This window comes from Bidens hawaiensis, unplaced genomic scaffold (assembly GCF_021521415.1).
Source record: "Bidens hawaiensis isolate Kalapana, Puna unplaced genomic scaffold, B.hawaiensis_p1.1 tig00021017_1, whole genome shotgun sequence".
Classification (NCBI taxonomy): Eukaryota; Viridiplantae; Streptophyta; class Magnoliopsida; order Asterales; family Asteraceae; genus Bidens; species Bidens hawaiensis.
In genome coordinates this window covers 43173-57433 of record NW_027493244.1, presented here as the reverse complement: position 1 = coordinate 57433, position 14261 = coordinate 43173, and the positions used below count along the sequence as shown (strand labels likewise).

Sequence of the window (14261 nt, the reverse complement as noted above, 5' to 3'; positions counted from 1 at the left end):
TTATTTTAGGCAAAACTAATCAAAAGCTTTAATTAGACTTGAAAGATAGGGTAGATGTAACACATCACCTTTGAGCAAAAGTAATACATGAAAAAATTCATTCAAGTTAAGCTTTTTTATGTTTTGTAAATTTTTATAGCATTGGAGTGTTTACAATTTTTTTTTTAATTAGTTAATTGTTACCACCTATATTGTTCGGTTGGTAAAATTAAATAAATTTATCACAGTGGAAAAAAAAGAACAAGTTCCCATGTGATAACTAACTAGTATAACATAAATACATAATTTATTAGTTTACGGTTTCATAATCGGAATTTCTTATCCTACCAGAGAGAATTAGGAACAGCATATTAGGCCGAGGGGTGTGGGGGGCTCTAACGGGGGCGCGAGTGGGGGCTCCAGCCAATAATATTGTGACGTGTGGCAGAGAGAGAAACTGGATAAGATGGGTGTTTGAGCCCCCGCTGGAGCCCCTGGCCCTGGTGTGGAGGGGCTCCAGCGGATTTTTTTTTTTATTTTTTTATAAATATATTCAAAAAACGTATTATTAAAAAAACTCATAAATTATTAAAAAAAACACACATTAAAAAAAAACACATTAATATCTAAAAATAAAATGACTATCCAAGCCCGACACAAGGCTTCCTTCTCATCCGATGACCACGGAGTGGTTTTCCGTTTCGTCCTCGGAGTCGAAGCCGGTTCCGGCCAGTCCGTTGCAGGTTGTTTTTTTCGGTGGACGCGTCTTTTTGCTCCCGTAGCATCACCGTGTGATTCTTGTGTCTCTGGAACAACAAAGTTAGGAGACGGTTGTATGTTGGATGGTTGAAAGCCGGATGTTTCTTGCGGCCCCGAATAAAACATCGGTTGGTCTGGTGACGACCATAAATCGTCGTCAATATAATCTGAATCTAGGTTTGAGTACCAATTTCCAAACATTTTTGGGTATTATATAGGAGTTTGGGATATTATATAAGAGTTTGTAAGGTGAAATTGTGTTTTGATATGGTTGAAATGGGAGTAATTTGGGGTATTATATAGAGGTTTTAAGGGTTTTTTTTAAAAAAAATCGGAGCTCCAACGGCTCTTTTGGGCGAGCTCAACGGCTCTTTCTCTCTCTTCTCCCGAGACCACACTCACGCCTGCCTGGGGGCTCGCGCTCGCGCCCCGTTCGCGCCTCGGTTCGCGCCCCGGTGGTGTGGGGTTAGCGCCTGGGGCGCGAGCGGAGGGGCTCTCGCGCCCAGGTTAGCGCCCCACACCCCTCAGCCTTAGAATTTTCTTTATGTCGTTATGTAGACATGTGACTTTTAGATCCCTTGATAAGATTTTGATTCAAATTTTAAAAGATGGGCTTTTTAACCAAGATTCAGTTGTTTTCGAAATAAATTTTTTATTAATTATTTAGATTTCAAAATATTTTGGAGATAAAATTTAGTTAGTAATTTAAGAAAAACATATCTTAATTCGAATTCCAAACCAAAATATGTTTTTTAACGAGTTTGTTGATTTTAACTATTAATTTAAAACCCGTCTTCATTAGATCTAAGAATAATAAAACCAAAAATCAGGGTTTATCAAGTTTTAGTTAATGTCTTCCGATTTATATCCAGATTTAGTGAGTACATAAAGAACTGATTAATCAACATCACTCTGATGCCACATGTTGATCAGTTCTTCATATAAGCAATAGAAAACATGATAAATATTAAACCTATGAACCTGTTACAGCATGGAGAGTAGTAATCGCAGCAGAGTATGATGTAGTCGACATCTTTGTCATCTTGATCGAGTTCCCCTTTAGGATGTATAGTTAAGGATGGTGTTAGGGTTCTTGAGAGGAACCCGATTTTATGAGACAGGAGACACACAAAATTGTTATGTGTGTGTGATTAGGTTATGATTTTAATCTTTATATCTCTATATATACACCCAAGGGGAAACCCTTTATTAGTTAATTATAGGTAATATGGCTCAACAACAATTACCAAACTAATATATAATAAGGTATATTTAATATTTTTGTTCTATTATAATATAAATGATTATAATGGCCATATATAAATATATATAGTTATATATTTAATCTTACAGTGAATTTTTGCGGGTTTTCTATCTCGCAACTCGCTTGAAGCTTGCTTGGATTTACCTTGGAAAATGCTTACTCGATATGGCTCGTTCGTAATGATTTGGACTGGATCGGATTAATTTACTTATAATATATAATTTATTTTTATATACATATAATTATATTATCAAATATGTTATAAAAAAAAGAGGGGGGATATATCCCTCCCAAATCGCGCTCATATCTCAATTCCTAGTATAGACAAGTTGTTAGAAGCAAAATTCTCGTTCTTATTCCTCAAAACTCTTGCATTATTGCTATTGTGGGTTTGTTTAGATGCTAATGATCATATTTAGTAATTGGTTTTATACGAATATATATTTTTATAACTTATTTTGTATTCAGTTAAACTCATTATGTGTTTTGTATTTGGTAAAACTCATTTTGAAATTTTTTTGTTGAAATTTGCTTCTTTTTTTTTTTTGAGAAAAGCTGAACAAAATTAAGCAGAGTTGAGCCGAGCTCGGACTCAAATTTTCAGCTTGGTTTTAAAACCGAGCCATGCTCAAACTTGCCCCAATTCAGCTTAGATCGACTCGTGAACAACCACAGTTTTCCCAAATAGCATAGTAGACTTTGTACTACACAATATAATGTGACAAACACGGTGTATTATATAATATACATTTTAAAGATCGGTGAGTCACTAAAAGTACCGCACAATATATATATATATATATCTAAACTCAAAAAATATATTGATTGAAGTTATTGGAAGGTTCTTTCCTTGTTTTAAGGATAACTTTTGTTCTTTCGGCTGTAAAGATATATGTTTATGTTAATAGCGTTGTTTAAATCAAAAGTGGAACGTCGGTTATGTACTTGAAGTAACGCATTTCAATTTGATGGTATTTTTTTATATATAACATATGGAATTAATAAACTAAACATATAATATTAGCTCGTTTGTTAAAATCGTATCCAGTTACGAACTACCGACTCCAAACTGAATCAAGGAATTAAAGAGTACCATATACGAGTTACAGTCCTTTTTAAGGTTTAATCAAGTCTATTTTTTTTTTCAATTGAGGGTTTCTATTTCTTCTTGAGAGGGTGAGCTGCGTCACCACATTCTGTGTTTTGAACGGAAGGATGATCATTTTATTATGGTGATCACGGATGTATGGGTTTTGTTAATAAAAATACCAGTTACTATCTTTTCTTGATAATATTTAAAAGTTTTATAGTCATCCGAATATATATTGTTGAGATTCTATGATATCATGCATTATTTATCTTTTTATTGAATTAAATTTGTTATCAATAGGTGGTTGAAAACTTACTTGAAAATATATTTATTTTCGCTCTTTAATCAATTAAATCTGTTATTATAGTTTATTTGATAATGTTTCATATTTGAAAATATATGTTTTTTTCCAATATAACTCACCAAATATGATATATAATTTTTCTAAAAAAAATATACTATTAAGAACCTTAAATACTTAAAAACAACACTTTTTGTATAATGCTTTTTTATCAGAGTTATATTTTTAATATTTTCATTGATTAAAGTGAAGAATATTTATAACATAATTTTATAGTATGATTATAATAGAAATACTTATAAATCACTCATAACCAGATATTATTCTTAATGACCATATATTTAAAAACATGCATTTTCACATGTGATATACTTTTAAAAGACACAATACAAGCTTATAAATTCGTCGTAACGTGCACTTATACTTAATGACATCGCTACATAACAAATTCCTTAAAACTAGCATTATATTTGTTATTTTAAAGAAAAATATAACAAACAAAACATTATAGACAATAAAAATAGTTGTATTCCAATTGATTTTACGTAAGGAACCTTTTACACATGACTCGTCCAAATCAAACTCAACGTATTTTGTCGTATCAATATGTCCTTGGATGGTGATGGGATTGTCTTAAAAATATTAAATTTAGATAAACTTATATAGAATTATCTATAATTTGAATTGTAATATTCGTTAAAAATCTTATACTTTTAACAGGTACAAAATTTGTTATAGGTGTTCATATTTCATTATTTTGTAATATATTACGTCTTTTTCTACTAAATGGCGCTAATTTTTCTTTTTTACTTCTTATTTAAGTAAGCATTTTGACCTTAACAAAATGTATAATTTTTGTATAAAAAAATATTTTCTGATTTTTTTTCTTTGTTATACTTCCTGTTCAATTTTTTTCATATTATAAAATTCTTTAAAATTTTAGTAATGAATTAATCAAATTTATTTATATTATAAAAAAATTCAAAAAAAGTTATATAAAAATATACTTAGGGTGTGTTTGGGATTCCTTATTTAAGTTCAAAAGGACTTTATGTGAAAAATGAATTATAAACTTATGATTTTTTGAAAATGAGTTTGTATAAAAGTGTTTGGATTAACTTATGTTAATAAGTTGTTTTTTAAGGAGTGTTTGGGAATAGTATACCCTTTAAGTTAATAAGTTAGATAATCATAACTTTTCAAAACTCTCTTAGTTTGCCTTGGCCATAAGTTAAAAACCATAAGTCCTTATGATTTGCCAAACACCTTTTACGCATTATTAACTTTTTAAAAAGTTTATAAGTTATAAGTTGGTGGAAATAAGGAATCCCAAACACCCCCTTAAAGAAACTATACTCCTCTATGTAGAGTTGGCATGAATAGGCCACACACAAAACGATAATACGTGACTCTCTATGATACCTGACACGAACACGACACGTTAACTACTCATGTCATTTTTTCCATACATGAACACAATAGCCAATTGTTTTTTCCATACATGAAATATAACTACTGAATCGTAAAATAAAAATTACATTTGTTTATATTCCATTAGTTAGGTATAATATTTACTCTTTAATGTTTAGCGACAATATTTTTTTCCAAAAAATGCAAAAGTGGATTACTACGGTTAATAGAGGTGCAAAAATCGGGTTTTTTTTAATACCCGGGTTCGGGTATGGAGCGGTTTCAGGTATGATCGCGTATTGGAAAATCGGGTATTGAGAGAAATCGGGTAGGGTTTGGGTAGGGTATTGAGGAGAAAAACTCAACCCTATGTACCCGGGTAGGGTATGATCGGGTTCGGGTATTGGAACCGGGTATGTGTCCGGGTACGACCGGGTATTAATACCCGGTTTGGAATTTATAATTTTTTTATACATTTTTAATTTGTTTAAAATTTAAACTTGCTTATTAATGTATAAAGTTTAGCGACAATATTTTTTTCCAAAAAATGTAAAAGTGGATTACTATGGTTACTAGAGGTGCAAAAATCGGGTTTTTTCTAATATCCGGGTTCGGGTTGGAGCGGTTTCAGGTATGATCGCGTATTGGAAAATCGGGTATTGAGAGAAATCGGGTAGGGTTTGGGCAGGGTATTGAGGAGAAAAACTCAACCCTATGTACCCGGGTAGGGTATGATCGGGTTCGGGTATTGGAACCGGGTATGTGTCCGGGTACGACCGGGGTATTAATACCCGGTTTTGAATTTATAATTTTTAATTTGTTTAAAATTTAAATTTGTTTATTAATGTATAAAAATAATTAAACCATATTAAAAACACTATAAATCTACTTAATTATAAATTATTTACTTAGGAATATACACTCTATAAAAACTTAAACATAAAATATACTATAAAAACTCATGTATTATTTCAGGTATTAGAAAATTGGTATCGGGTTTCAGGTATAACCGGGTATAGGGTATGACCGGGTCCGGGTATTTACGGTATAAATCAGGTACGGTTCCGGGTACGGGTATTGACCTCAAAATGCATACTCTATCCATACCCTACGGGTATGGTCGGTTCCGGTTTCGGGTATAGAATACCCGGGTATAAAAAAACCGGTTCCGGGTGTTTTTTTTGGGTCCGATTCCGGGTACGGGTTTTTTGTGCACCTCTACGGTTACCGTGTTACCAATGGCCCATTGTTAAAAACAAAAAAGGAGTGGGCTTTAAATATTTAACAGTTTGTCTCATTATAAGGCCTGCTAATGCCTTTAAGTTAAGTAGTGGGCTTTAAGTTTCTAGGCTTATGTTGGCCTGCTTTTTATTTTTGGAACATATTGATTTAGCCTTATGGATTTACTTGAGCCCATAGACTAGAAAGACCAAAGTTTTACAATTGAAAAGGATTTTCCATATTTGTATGATCATTTTGAACCATTTTTTTGTTATTATTTTCTTGTTGACTAACTTATTTGAATGAAGAAACTAAAGTGTGTATACTTGTTTCGACAAGCAGAGTTATAAATGCATCATTTTATAAAGCACTATATAAATATAAAATTACACCGTAAACGTTAAGAAAAAAGTCTTATATCTACAATTGAAATTGCCTAAGTTATATTGCATGATTCGTCAAGAGGAACGAGCGCGCATGAGTTATATCACGTGTTCACATCTGATATAATTGTTAACATTAGAGATAAATTAATAGTAAAACGTTGTGATGGTTATGTTCATTTTATAGCCAGATCTTTTACTTCTATTACAATTGTATTTGTATATGAAATTTCACAGATAACGATTACTTGTCCAATTAATTTTAGTACAAAGAAAAAGGTTAAATGTTTTTAATAATTAAAACAGGTGATGGGAATAATTGATATGGGCTTAATTAGTCTTTTTTGTTTCACAACGATGGGCACCGTTCTCTCTCTCCATCTCTCACACATAGGGGAGGGTTATCCTAAAAACAAATAATTTCATAGAAAGACTAGGAATAAATCCTAGCCATTAGATCATGTTAATCAATGGTTGAGATTTAAAATTACCAATAACCGACATAGTTTCCTAGAATTGTTCTTTCACCATCATTTGTAGTTCCAAATGTCAAAAATTTGTTGGTTCTTATCATTCCTAGGAAACTCCTTATTCTTATTTGAACCTTTTTCCTCACACATATATATATATATGTGTGTGTGTGTGATATATATATATATATGTATATGTGTGTGTGTGTATACATATAGGGCGCTAAAGAGGTTGTAAACCATAGCAGGATGTTATGTAGAAGAGTTTTGAAGCTTCGTTTATGACGTGGCGATGACGTGACACTGTGTAGGGGCTTCGATGCCCCCCACCATAGAAAACAACCTTAGAAACTTAAATAAAAGTTCATGTGGGCTTTACTTAGGAGGTCTTAGTAAATTTAGTAATCACTAGTAAAAATTTCATAATTAAAACAAATAAAAAGTTTTCCAAGTTTTGATATGATTAATTTAAACCCTCCATTTTACTTTGTTTTTGCAATATCTATACGTACACTTACATCATTTGTGATATAAATTTAGTTAATATGAATTCCTGAATACACGAACTTTACTTCTATTCATACTAGCTGATTATACCAAGTCAAATTAAGTTTAGTTTATTATTTTATTTACAAGATTCAACATCCAACATAAACAAGTTGACCCCTGTTTGTTTATATAACTTTTTGTTTATCAAAAAAAAATTAATACATATTTGTTTTAGGATCACTAATTCTCAAAAGCCACCAACGTATACAACTTTTATTGGATACAAAATTTATTAGCGTAACGTTTATGTCTTTAATTTATGTACTAGCTAATGACATGTCAGTCATCATTCGTTGAGGTCAGGCATTATTGATATCAAAAAACAATTATGACTGTTTATTATTATAACTTGACACATTTAACTCAATCAACTAACCTCTGGTACTTTATCACCCGTCTTGGTAAATATTGTGATTTACACTTATATCTACACATATACAACAAGCTCGATGTATATATATCGAACGAAAAATAATAAAAATAATATTTTCAAAGTCTTAGTTGAACTCGTAGTCGTTTTTGGATAAGTGCTCGAGTTTGCATCCACAATTTATGTGCTTCGGAATCATCATTGGCTAGCGAAGAACACCGAGCCTCGTTACAATCTGTGAAATACCTCCCTGTCACGACCTCTAGCTTCGGGCTCAACGCAACGTAACATGTGGTTGCTGCACCTTGTGAAGTTGATTTAAGAAACTTGGAAGCAATGAAGAAAATAGAATCTGAAAACAAAAACAAAAGAAAACAATATGATTATTATTATTATTATTATTATTATTATTATTATTATTATTATTATTATTATTATTATTATTATTGTTAATTAGGGGGGTGTAAACGAGCCGAGCTTAGCTCGTTTCAAGCTATTTTTCTAAAGCTCGAGTTCGTCTTGTGAGTCCTTTTTTTAAGCTCAGGACTGGCTCGGACTCGGTTTGTTTATTATTTTTTATTAATAATCTATGATGTTAATTATTTTTTAATATATATTTTTTAGAAAAACCTTAAACGACAAGGCAAAACACAGCTTAAGCTCGTGTAGTACCTTAATCACGCAAAAGCTAAGCCACACAGCATGAAATTAATAGTCAAAGTATAAATAGATCAAACTTAGAAATAGTTAAGGCTTGCTAACAGTCGACGACCCTAAATGAGCTTCCTATACAAGTCTTGAGCTTGGGCACGATAACTAAACGAGCTTTATATGAGGCTCAGAATTGGATAGAAAAAAAACTCGGCTGGTTTTAAGTTTTTTTATTAATCCAATCTCGAGTAGCTGATTTGGCTAGTTTGCACCCCCTAATTATTATTATTGCACAACTTTTAACGCAAGAAGTACAAGTGGTTTATAGTGTGAAATATGCATGCCTGTAATAACGCCTTTATGATCCCTGATGATGCCGGTTTTCACAATCCCTGGATGTACTGCGTTGATTGATACATTTGCATTCATTGCCTTTAAAAAGAATAAAAAATAAAACACAAATTAATTAATAAGATTTGCCATCATGAAACCAGGTTTGGTGGGTCGTTCATGAATTTGGCTAAAGGTGAACATCTTTTTCAAAACCGAAAGCTCGATTATGGTTACGGTTATGGTTAAGCCCCATAATCGAGCTGAACCGACTTTGCACACCTACGATCCTGGTTGTCAGGCCAGCTATGAGACCCCGGCCTGACACTCCATTAGGCCTGTATTTTTATTTTTTTAAAAATATGTATGTATATATATATATATTTTAACAAAATTATGTATTTTCAATGTTTAAATCAAATTATTCAACTAATTCAAGGCCAATTTTTTTTTATGATTCTCGGAAACGACATTGTAAATGATGTATCACGGTTTGTACCTTAAGTTGTTTGGCGAGCTGATTAGCATGCATTATGTTGGCCAACTTTGACTGTGCATATGCTCGGGTGGCGTTATAACTGAGATATAATTTAAAGAGAGAATAGTTAAAACAATATTGAAGAATGATATTCTTTTATTATATTAAAGGAGTTCTAAAATATTTTTAGCTTAGATGGAATATAACGGGGCAAATATGAAAGTAAATACTAGGGATGCATATGAAACCCAAAAGGACGGTTTGGGTTTATGTTTTTGTAAAATCCGAACTTTGAATTTGGTTTCAGTTTTGCGTGTAATTAAAAACCGATCCAAACTTATAGATTTTCATTTTATTTTAAATAAAATTGAAGTAATTTTTAGTTATTTAATATATAGTTTAACTAAAATATTTTAACCCAAATGTATATATCAAATATATATTTTAACTAACGGATAACTTAGGCCTTAATTTATGATTTTTTGCCATTTAAATTTCCGGTCAAAATTTTCAAGCCCAAATAATAAAATCGAAAAAGTCGAAAGCAACTGAGCCAAACTAAATGCCTAAAAAACCGAAACCAATAGGTTATAAAAAACTCAAAAACTGAAAATTCGGTTTCTATTCGTTTTAGCTTGAAGCCCGACCTATTCACACCTCAAGTAAATTTAAAAATGATATAAAGCAATCATATCTGAAGAGGTATGTACCCGCCTCAATCCTGAGCAAGGCGGGTCAACCCACAAGATAAAGACATTATGAAGGCACAAAGCCAAAACCTATGCGCATGACGCATACAAAACATGCTCAGGCATCATATGCCCAGGCACACATATGCTCGCGCATCACATATGCGCGCGGCGCATATCACATGCTCGTGCATACCACATCTGCCCAGGCGCACATATGCTCGCGCGTCACATATGCGCGCGGCGCACCAGCGCGCGGCGCATATCACATGCTCGTGCATATCACATCTGCGCATGAAATATCTGCGCGTGAGAATAAAGAGAAGACCTCGCGCATCCTCAGGATTGGCGCATATCACACATGCACATAATTGACCTCGTCCTTATCCAAATCAGGATTAGGGCAACCTTGATTGTGCACGTCAGACAACCTTCCAGAAGGCATCTTTTTAAGGAGTAAGAATATGCTGATGTTGACAGCTGCCAAATGAAAGGTCGACAACTCAGCATGACACAGGTGCTACCACGTGATTACAACCAACGAGAAAGCGCCAGGTGTCCCAGAGGACACGTGGCGCAGTGCGATTGGAGGAGGCCAACGAGGTTGAGCCCAGCCAGTGGAAACCCTAGCACTATAAATACAGCATCAACTCCACTTTGATGAGGACATTCATACTCAATCATTGACAGTTACAGGCAGTGATATCACATTCAATCATATTGAATTACATTCACTCACAGTCAGTTACATACAAACACACAGTCACACAATCAAGAGTATTGAGCTATTAAGCAATACTCTTGAGATTCCCTTACGGACACATTATTATCTTCTCCACAATATACTGATTCTCACGCCGGAGGGTTACCCCAAAGAGGACCCCTCTGTCCCTTTCTGAGGGGTAAGTAACGGCGCTGTTCATTTTGTAGGTGGAAGAACACAGATCCAGAAGAACCATCGGTGAAATAGCATAATCACACCCGAGGAAAGTAGATCTGCTACCAGTGAGTAGATCCACGTTTCTTCAATATCAAAACGTATCAATGTCTCTGTCTATATCTATATATACAATAAATTTATAACTACACCAAGACGAATGCATCAATGAATATTGCATGCATGATAATGTAGATATATTAGTAAGATAACACTTACTATTTTGGTTGCAACATTCCGTTAAAACTGAAATGATCTTTTTTAACCCAACCGTGAATTACAGAAGAAACGTTTACTATTCTTCCTTCAACTCCCGTTTGTCTTGCCGTTTCTATCATCTTCTCCAACACAAGTTCCGTTAACAAGAAATGGCCTGTTATAAATTTGAAAAAAAACAAAAAAAAAACATTAATATATTTTATATAATCAAATGGAACATAATCAATATATTTTAACCCGAATGCATTGGTCAAAGATTTTCTTTTATATTTGTTTCAACTAATTGACACAACACAACATTAGATATCATGTGTTAATATAAAAATGCTCATGACGTCACTTTTTTTATTTTCTTATTATTATTTATTATTTATTTAGTATTTATTAGATATCACTTTATTTATTATTATTCTTTTTGTATTTTTATTTGAAATGGTGGTACAAGTACCACTTGAAGTGCTCCAACCTATTAACTATTGATAATGCTAATCGATGCGACATTAGTTGACCCTTGCTTATATTTTGTCTGAATTTAAAAAGAATATAAAAGATATTTCTTTACTTCCAAAACAAGGAAAACAAAAAAAAACTCATTTTTTACAACAAATAAAAATAAAAATTATTAAATATATATTTTGGAGAGGATATTCCTACAAGATATTCTGAAATATGAACACACATAAAATATATATATATATATATTTATATATATGAAAAGATCAAGGTGGATCATGTACAATAGATTCTTATGTGAGAAACGTAAAAATAAGTAGAGTGATTAGGTTCAAACCGTTCGTAGATAAATATTTTGAATGGTTATCGCCATTAAAAAAGTAGAGTAATTATGATTAAACTCGAATAAATATTATTATAACAAAATTTTGAACTTAGAGTAATAATTATTATTACAAATGAAATAACTTTTATTATTATAATTGCTATATTTATTCTTACGTTAATTTTTTTTCTAAATAAAATTAAAATTCTATGTAATGTATGGTTACATATGGAATTAAGAGTTTACCCAAGTAATTTGTAGCAAAAGTCATCTCAAATTTATCTTCTGAGAACTCCGAAAATTTGCCTGCGTTATTTCTAATATATATATATATATATATATATATTCATCATTAGTAACATACTCAAATATCAAATTTTGAGGACTCATACAACACATTTAAAAAAAGATCTAATGGAACCAAGTTTAAATCTTACATGAGGATATTAAGTGGTATGCCTAGTGACAAAAACTCGGAACAAAATTTTCTGATAGAAGCGAATGAACTGAGATCAATCTCTAGAATATCTCCGCGTTAGGGGTTTCCTTTTGTATAGTTTGCTTCACTTGACCCGCCTTTCGTAGATCCCTTGCGGGAATCACAATTCTCACCCCTCTTTTTGCTAACACGCGTGCGGTTTCTGCCCCGATTCCGGATGTAGCCCCTTGTTAATGACAAGTTAATGAAATAAGTTAAGTAGTTAGTTCACTTTACTAACACACATAAGATCTAAAGAATGTCTAGTAAGCATTATGTTATACACTTGAATGTCAAGATTTATTTACAATATATAATTAGATGAAAAATAATTAAGTTAATTTTAACTTCAATATTAGCTTATGGTAAATAAAAAATGTTAAATTTATTACCTTAGGCTTTACTAGAGGAAAGGAAATATGCAGTAAATTAAATCTACCAAAAAAGGTAAACATGACTGTGGTTTTGTCATGGAAGTTGTCTGGATAGCAGTGATTTTGTGTAACCAATTAGAAAAGGTATACAGGAAAGACAACCAATTTTTGCTCAACATATAAAATGATCACAGTTTTTTACTCATTTATATCTAACAACATAATATATTTAATATTGGTAAAATATATATAAAATTATGGTATAAAGTCTATAAACTTATGCTATTCCTTACAAGAAATCAACATGGCCAAAGTTTACTACTAACCTGAGTGATTTGAAACTAAAACTTGGAACATAAAAGTCGTAATATGTTATACATCAGGTGTCAGGTCACACGTGAACATTGATACAAACGTAAAATAACCTAATCATGGCACGATGTCATTGATGATAATATAGAAAGACTTGGAGTTTCATATTCGAACACAAACCATTAGATAGAATAAATTACTTAAAAGTCATAATTAAAAATTACGATTTGATTGTAGTTTTTGGATATAAAATTCTCATTGTATCCTTATATATAATTGATCAACAACACATAATATCTGACGTAGTTTTCATTATCTGATACTAAAATGGACCGTACGTGTGTATATATGCATATACATATGCAAATATATAATAGATGGAGTTCTTGAACATATATATTAATCTAGTGTTAGAGTAACTAAATATATATCATATGTGATTCATGTGAATCATGTTAATGATATTCACCAATCTAATATGGTTTTGAACATAAGAAAATGAGAGAAAGATACCAGTGACAATAGCAGTGAGATGAGGTGGAAGTGAAGAACAATGTTGAGTAACTTGTTCAGCAGTTGACTTTGATCCATATCCACTTTGACCAGCAATCCCAGCCAAGTATCTAACACTTCCCTTCATGTTTTGTTTACACCTTATCACAACCCTCCACACCAATATTGCAATGACACCAAATAGATAGAAACAAATATATATGGTGGTTCTCAACATTCTCCTACTCCATGGTCCACCATAAGTGGGTGGTCTTCACTCTTCACCAGTAAGATTTGTTATTAGAGGAGTTGGTCTAGTAAGTCAAAATATTTGACTTGTGTATTTATTGCTAGGCTGAGTTATTTCAAAGTGAAGCAAGTTTTATTACTAGTGGGAATTAAAGCATGATTAATAATGTTGGTTTTCTTTCTACTTGGTAATTATTATTGTTTCTTTACACTCATTGTCAATATTGTCTTCCATCCTTTTAATAATGAGTTATATATACATACATGTGTGACAACATACATTTCTTGTCATAATATATGTGCTTGACTATATATAACATTTGGTATAATATAATATAATATATAGAACTCTTGTTTGTTCATATATTTATTTTTAATTTATAACTCATGTAACACAAGCATGGTTAATTCCCAATTAAAACCTGGTCGTACCCTATCAACTAGCCGTTGATTAATCATTATTTGGTCAAAATTGAAA

The 14261-nt window shown here is 32.0% G+C and overlaps 1 pseudogene across 1 annotated transcript; it reads right to left on the bottom strand.

Moving 5' to 3' along the window:
- Positions 1–7791: 7791 nt before the first annotated feature.
- LOC143562423 (short-chain dehydrogenase TIC 32 B, chloroplastic-like) lies at positions 7792–14044 on the bottom strand (annotated as a pseudogene). The gene is made up of 7 exons (XR_013140478.1): positions 13556–14044; positions 12316–12543; positions 12125–12195; positions 11101–11254; positions 9277–9355; positions 8792–8879; positions 7792–8148 (listed from the first exon to the last, which is right to left on the bottom strand). The product of XR_013140478.1 is annotated as a short-chain dehydrogenase TIC 32 B, chloroplastic-like (transcript).
- Positions 14045–14261: the final 217 nt, after the last annotated feature.